Source organism: Erpetoichthys calabaricus, unplaced genomic scaffold (genome assembly GCF_900747795.2).
Source record: "Erpetoichthys calabaricus unplaced genomic scaffold, fErpCal1.3, whole genome shotgun sequence".
NCBI classification, from domain to species: Eukaryota; Metazoa; Chordata; class Cladistia; order Polypteriformes; family Polypteridae; genus Erpetoichthys; species Erpetoichthys calabaricus.
Genome location: NW_026261602.1, coordinates 71,546 through 79,923, shown reverse-complemented (window position 1 = coordinate 79,923; position 8,378 = coordinate 71,546).

Genomic DNA, 8,378 nt, shown 5'->3' with positions numbered 1-8,378 from the left:
CACACCTTTTAACGTAGTCCCACACATCTCTGCGTACCGATGGCCAACATGCCACTTCTAGTAACCTCAGGAGGGTTTTTAACTTCCCCAGGTGTCCACCAAAAGGGCTATCGTGATAATAATGCAGGAATTCACGTATATATTTTTCTGGGAGTACCAGTTGGAGCTTGGTGCCCCCGCTCTTAGATGGCACGGATCTATATAGCACCCCTTGCAGCTCCCTGAAATGAATGCGGCCAGGTTCAGCCTTAGCAACACTCTCTTTGAGCTCCAAGCAGGCCGGACAAATCTCTTGTGCTTGTGCTATAGCCTGTAAACTTAAAGGCAGGGCACACCACTGGCTTTGTGCCATAGCCATACACACCACTCCAGTCATCTCTGGTATTCTTGACAAAGCATCGGGAACAATGTTGCTGCATCCCTTCCGGTAAAAAACTTTAAAAGTAAATGATTGAAGGCGCAATACCCACCGGGTAAGGCGTGATGACACTTTGGGTTGATTAAAAATATATGTCAAGGCATTGTGATCCATATATACTTCGAATTCCACTCCTTCTAGAAAATGACGCCATTTCTCTATTGCCCAAACCACTGCTAAACACTCTTTTTCAGAAGCTGAATAGTTGAGTTCAGGGCCTCTCAGACTCCTAGATGCATAGGCAATCACTCTCTCCATTCCATCCATATTTTGTGTGAGGACTGCCCCGAGCCCCTACATTGCTGGCATCAGTGTGTACTTGGTAAGTTAACTGTTGGTCTGGTTGAGCCAGGATGGGCGGGCATTGCAGTGCTGCCTTGAGTTGGTCCATTGCCTCCTGACACTCTGGGGTCCAGTTCCAGGAAATGTCTTTTTTCTTCAAGTGGTTGAGCGGGGCTGCTATGTCAGCCATCCGTGGGATAAACTTATGATACCAGCCCACAAGACCAAGAAACCTTTGCAAACTTTTCAGATCAGAGGGTGGAGGGTAGTTTTGAATAGCTGAGGTTTTCTTAGGATCAACCTCAACGCCCTTTCCTGATACTACATGCCCTAAAAAATGAATCTGTGGTTGTGCAAGGCGACACTTCTTCACATTTAATGTCAGTCGGGCTTGCCCCAGCCGCTGAAAGACAAGGTCCAAATCCTGGAGGTGTTGGTGAAGGTCAGGGGAGAAAACAATAATATCGTCTATATAGACAAAGCATATCTTCCCGATCAACCCACGCAAAACCTGCTCCATCAAACGCTGGAAACTTGCACCCGCATTCTTCAGGCCAAAAGGCAAGACCCGAAATTGGAACAAACCCTCCGGAGTGGAAACCGCAGTCTTATGTATGCTGCCCTCTGCCATTCGTACTTGCCAATAACCACTGCGTAGATCTAATGTACTAAAGATGGCTGCTCCGTGCAGGGATTCCAAAATTTCCTGTACCTGAGGCATGGGGTATGCATCTAAGAGGGTCTTGGCATTAAGTCCCCTGTAGTCCACACAGAATCTGTATGTACCATCTGCTTTCTTTATCAAAACTACAGGTGCCGCCCATGCTGACGATGAAGGCTCAATGATCCCTTGTTCCAACATCTTGCCGATATGTTCTTTAATAATCCCTTTTCTAAGGGGCGAGACTCGATAAGAGCGATGACGCACCGGAACCTCGTTCACCGTATGGATGTCGTGTGTAACCACCTGTGTTTCCCCCAAATTCTCCGTCCATACATTCGGCCATCGGCGTAGCAGAGGTTTGACTTCATCCAGCTGGTTCGACACAATATCCGGATCTTTGGTCTCACAGGCCTCCACCTCTGCAGCATAAAACCCCAAGTATGCCCCATGCAGTTCTTCCCGGACCTTTGTAACAAAAGGATGTTCCCCACTGCCTGGCACCAAGTATTTTCTATGATGGAAATGAATGGTCATCTTTACTGCAGTGATAGAGTCTAGGCCCAGGAGCAAAGGCAATGACAGGTGCGCATCCTCTAGGATATAGGTTTCCATCCTCCAAGCTACATTATGGAGTAAATACCTCAGCGAGACCTTACCCAGGGCCCGGTGCTCAGTCCCATCGGCCATAATAAACTTAATGGTCGAGGTAGCCAGAAGTTTTTCATTCTGTCTGGCTATTTTGTTCCACCAGCTTTTCTGCATCAATGTGAAATGGCTACCTGTGTCTACTACTGCGTCCACACACCAGCCTCGAATATGGACTGGGAGCACTAAGAGGGTAGCTAGAGTGGATACCACTGAGACACCTGCCTCAGTCTGTCCACCTTTTGATTGCTTGGCTGCCTTGGTGGTTTGGGTTTCCTTTTTACTGGCATGAACTTTCTCCCAGTAGCCCTTGTTAGATGCCCAATCACATTCGACTGCACACCCGACCTTTACCAAACCATCCACGGTGGTCACAATCCCTCTCAGTCCCCCAGCCAAACGGGGGTTACAGGCATTTAATATTCGATGCACTACTTCCTCTTCCTTCATCTCGGGTCGCCATCTCAAACATAGAGCCCTATAGTCATAGGCAAAATCTCGGATGCTTTGTGTTGGAGTTTGCACCATGAGCCGAAGTTTTTCTTCTAATTCAGTTGCATAATCTTCTGGGAGAAACGCCTCCAGGAAGTCCTTCTTAAAAGCATCCCAGGTGTGGATTGACTGTTTGCTTGCCTGCCACCAACTTTTCGCAGGACCCTTCAAAGAGGCATTAATCACCCCCAAAAGTTCATCTTCCCCCATTGGAGCAACAGACAGAAAAGCATCTGCCTGTTCAATGAAATTAATTATGTCCTCCGAGGTATACGACTCTCCCAATTTAGGAAACTCCATGCGAAGGGACGGTACGGCTGGCGGAGTATACGAATGCACCGTGCGGGCTGCCACCCGGGGAGTGGAATGCGCGTTCACTGAACCAAAGGAACGCAGATTATTTCGCACCTCGCGCCGAAGATGTTCCTTCCATAGCTGATCACGCCTCTCCAGGCATTGCACAACATCCCGCTCCAGCCCAATAATCTGCTCCTCCACATATTCTCGCAGTTTTTCCATCGAGTCATCTATATAATTTCGCAAAGCGTCTTCACGGGATAAGGTGCTGTCAGCCATGGATGAGATCCGCTCGTCCAGCGCTTCAATCCGCTCCGTAATCTCAGCAAGCAGGGGCGGAGTGCCATCGTTATCCGCCTCATCAGATCCGGGCAAATCACTTAGGTACATCGATTGAAGCAGGCTCGCTCTCTCTCGGACGGCTGAATGTGCCCTCACCGTTACGTGGCGGCTACCGGCTACCACATCCTCACACAAAGAGCCACTCGGCGGGGCGATCGCCTGCCCCGATTGCCCTAAAGACATCATGGATGATTTAAAGGATGATTTTTAAAGAATGGACTAAAAGGAACCAAAATATGACAGATGCTTATTATACTTCCTCAGAGAGGGCACCACTCTGTAGCAACCGCACAATACGAATACGCGATTCCTACACTTCACCACCCGTACAGGGGGTGGACGATGTTTGAAAGCATAAGAGCACAACCATATTCGGTCCTCATCCCCTCTAGCCACGATCCCCTTCTTAACAATTTGTAGCAATAAAACACAACAGGAAATGGAACAGAAAAAATATATTAAAAGGTGCTGCTACATAAACTTAACCGGTGCTTGAGTGCTCCTAAGTGAACCCCTTCCCCAGACGCCCTCCCTGGCGCCCCGTATACTAACCCCCGGTTTGACACAGACAAAAGAAAAAGAAAAATAAATAATGAGAAAAAACTGTTCTTTGATACGTTTAGTTTCACGGAGTCCAAAGATATAGAAAGCACGAAATCCTGGAAGCAGGAAACACAACCATCCTTTAGCGGGACGGCTTCTCTGCGGACTATCACGAAACGAAATTCAGGAATCCGACTCACCAGACGGGAGCACCCGGAGAACACCAGACCCTGGCCTCTTCTCGGGGATTCGTCCTTAAAATATTTCTTCGGGGTGGCCACCCATGAAAAGCAGACGTCCCTGGGAGAAGCAAAATCCTGAACAGTTCTAGAGCGTAGATAGTCGCTGCAATGCCTTGAAAATTGTGTCTTTGTTTCTTCCTCCTTACTTTCTCCTTACTGTCTTTTTCTTTTCTCCTTGTTCCGCCATTCCCCTTAAAAAGAGAAAGTTTCCCGCCGAAAATCCTTGCCTCTCTCGGTGGTCATGGCAACCAATACGCCGGCATCAGGCAGCTGGAGAGTGTACTCGGGCGGGATCCTCCCAGAACGGGACGTCACCAATGGTGCCTGAAGGGCTATTTAAAACACCCTCCCAGTCAACATTAAGAAGTGACGGACAATTCAGAAGGCTAACCAGACTGTCCATTATGTAGCCTTGCTACAAGATAGATAGATAGATAGATAGATAGATAGATAGATAGATAGATAGATAGATAGATAGATAGATAGATAGATAGATAGATAGATAGATAGATAGATAGATAGATAGATAGATACTGTATATATATAGGTATATGTGTATGTATGTAGATATGTATATATGTGTATATATATATATGTAGATATGTAAATATGTATATGTATATATATGTGTCTGTATGTGTGTGTGTGTATATATATATATATATATATATATATATATATATATATATATATATATATATATATATATATATATATATATATATATATATGTGTGTATATGTATGTGTATATATATGTTGATATATGTATATATATGTGGATGTGTTAATGTATATATATGTATATATGTAGATATGTATATATAAGTATATATGTTTATGTATATATATGTTTACATAACGTCTTTAACACACTACTTCTCCGCTGCGAAGCGCGGGTATTTTGCTAGTTACTATATATAGGGATATACTATATCCCTATATATAGTATACTATAGATAGGGATGGCTGGGACCCTTACCTGGCCCTCAGTGTTGAATGACCTGGGTAGATACCACGAACAGGGCATTGTCTCCCCCAGATCTCTAGAAGGCAGACCCTCTCAGCTGCAGCAGCTCCACAGATATCCACACGGCATGATGGGAATTGGAGTTCTTCAACTAGCCCATTTTGATTTCAGTGTGTGATACCAGAGGGTCCTTTGGGAACTATCGAGCCCTGCTTTGTCGGACTCCCATCTTACCTGGAAATGCTCCTAGGCTCAACCTATGGGACACAGGAAGTACTTTAGGGGATTACTTAAAAGGAGTTGCTTGCCACAACTCTAGGGTACAGAGTCAGGAAGAAGGAGACGAAACTTGCGTGGGGATCAGAGAAAGCAGTAACAATGAGAGAGAAAGCAGAAGAAAAAAAGACAAAGTTACAGATCATGCTGTGTGCTTCATAACTGTACTTGTGGTTGTGGCATGGGAAATGCTTATAAGGAAGAGTTTCCTACAATAAAAACACTTTTTTGCTGTGACTTGTGTCAGAGCCAGTCTTTGTCATGTGTTTGGGGAGCTGGAGAGCTCCCTCCCAAAACAGCCTTTTAGCTTGCACTTAGGAAATGATTAAGTAGCAAAGACTCAGGCTGGCAAGCAGGTGGAGTGGCTAGTTCAACACAGGAACATAAGACTAGAGCAGGAGCAGATTTACCTTCAGGGCATTCCAGGTGTACTCAGTGGCCCCCACTCGATGAAACAATCAAGCATCTGTGTGAACTTAATCACCCATGGGAACACCCCAATCTCATGTCCAAGCATGTCCAGGCATTGAACTCAACAAAGGGGACCAGGCTTGATGAAACAATTGAGTGTCCATACATGTTGAACTCACTGAGGGGGAAACACTTGATAAAATGATCCAGTGTACGTATGACAAAATCAAAAGCGGGGAGACCTACAGTATATTCATTAAATCACCCAGGGGCTTGGAGGGGTGTTAATCAAGCATCGCACTGGAGTTGTCTAGAGATCAGAGAAGAGATTACCTTGGGTGCTTGTGCACTGTATTTGTAATATAATTACAGGGAGTCCTCGAGTTACAACGTCTCGACATACGACGTTTTCGAGTTTACAACGCTCACTCCCATCAAAACTTAAAAAAAATTGAGACGTGAGAAGGAATAAAGGTAAAGATTTTTTTTTAAAACTCAGTTTTTCTGTTACTACAGTACAGTGTACAGTATAGTATTTTTATGTCCTTTTCCTTTTTCTGTGGCTTAGTTGTGTTTTTATGTTCTAGATTATGATTTTGCAAATGTGTTAGGATAGTTAAGTGACTTAGGCTAGGGTGTGTTTCGACTTACACCAAAATTCGGTTTACATTACTGTTGTAAGAACAGAACTGTGTCGTAACCCGAGGACCCCCTGTATTGTGGTTTTGTATTTCTCCTGCTTAATTAACCTCCTACTCATTATTATGTGTTCAAATAAATTGATTTTTGTACATTTGCTCTAGGCACTGGTAGCACAGTATTTCAGTAAATAAATGCTAATAGGATTCTCTAGAACACAGACGGTTAAACTTGTATTTTATTGCAAGTAAACAGATTAAGTGTAGTTTTAAGGATGTGAAAAATAAATATAACTGAAAAATATTTACCATGTAAAATGTAAACAAAAATGAAACATTTCCTGATTTCATTTAGGAGTTCAAGCTTGTTATTCTTCTACATTAACCTCTGGTTGCTGCAAATGCCTCCCCAGACCATCATTGACCCATCACCAAAGCGGTCATGCTGAACGATGTTACAGGCAGCATAATGTTCTCCACGGCTTCTCCAGACCGTTTCACATTTGTCACATGTGCTTAGTGTGAACCTGCTGTCCATCTGTGAAAAGCACAGGGCTCCAGTGTTGGACGTGCCAATTGCAGTATTCTATGGCAAACGCCAATCGAGTTCCATGGTGCCGGGCAGTGAGCACAGGGCCCACTAGAGGACGTTGGGCCTTCAGGCCACCCTCATGAAGTCTGTGTCTGACTGTTTGGTCAGAGACATTCACACCAGTGGCCTGCTGGAGGTCATTTTGTAGGGCTCTGGCAGTGCTTATCCTGTTCCTCCTTTTCTAAAGGAGGAGATACTTGTCCTGCCGATGGGTTAAGGACTTTCTACGGCCCTTTCCATCTCTCCAAGAGTAATTGCCTGTCTCCTGGAAACTCTCCATGCCCTTCAGACTGAGGTGGGAGACACAGCAAACCTTCTGGTAATGGCATGTATTCATGTGCCATCCTGGAAAAGTTGGACTACCTGTGCCACCTCTTTAGGTTCCAGGTATCGCCTCATGCTACCAGTAGTGACACTGACCGTAGCCAAATGCAAAACTAAGTGCAAAACAGATGAGGAGGGAAAAATGTCAGTGGCCTCCACCTGTTAAACCATTTCTGTTTTGGGGGTCGTCTCATTGTTGCCCCTCTAGTGCACCTGTTGATAATTTCATTAACACCAAAGCAGCTGAAACTGATTAACAGTCCCCTGTGCTACTTACCCGACCAGACCAATAGCCCAGACGTTTCATTGACTTGATGCTATACTCTAATTAAAAAAAAAGTGTTCCTTTAATTTTTTTGAGCAGTGTATATATTGTGGAGAGATTCTTTATTCTTATGCATTCGTTTTGTATTCTTATCTGTTCACCTCTAATGTAACACCTATAGAAATTCTTAGATGATTATGCTGTAGCGGGGCCACATAGGGGGTTTTATTTGTATGTAAGTATGTCATGTTGAGTGATTGGTAAATGTGAATAACAACACTGGTTGCGCTAATTTCTGTTTGTAAATTGGGGTCGGTGTCTTTAAACAGGTTTGCACAGATGTGGTGGGGCTTGTGGGATTTGTGCTTTATGGTTTGAATCTACTGTACCAATAAAACCGGAAGAGAAGGATGTGGTGGTACTTTTTGTTTTCCAATCAGCATCATTCGCAGCAGCTCCTAAACCTTTCAGTTATTGGACATTCGTAGCGGAGAAAGATGGTGCTCGGCCACCAGATTTAAGGATGGTGGTGGATTCTTTTTCTTCCCAATCCAGTCCTTTGATGTTCTTGGAGAAGAGGCGCGCCTCTGAAGACTATTCTTCTGGACTCCAGTGGTAGGACAGTATTTCACTATCTATGTTCTGGGAAGCAGTTTGTTGAATTGGAGAATTCTGCGCCTCGTTCCATCATTTATCCATAGTTTCCACTTCCAGAATCACTTCCATCATTTACAGAAAGGATTTTTTTCAGGACTGTAAATATCATCATGTGGGGGTTTGTTTGTGGGGTTTGTTTAGTACTTTTTGTGTTTGTAAGTAGTTATTCTAGCAAACAAGGAACATTTTATATATTTGTGTGTTTGGTGTGTTTAATCTTCATGGGCATTTCCCTGTGTGTTGTTAATATTCGGGTGGCAGGGTGAAAATACGGTACGGCTTAGGTTTTGGCCTGATTCTATCTGTCGCTCATTTTAAAAG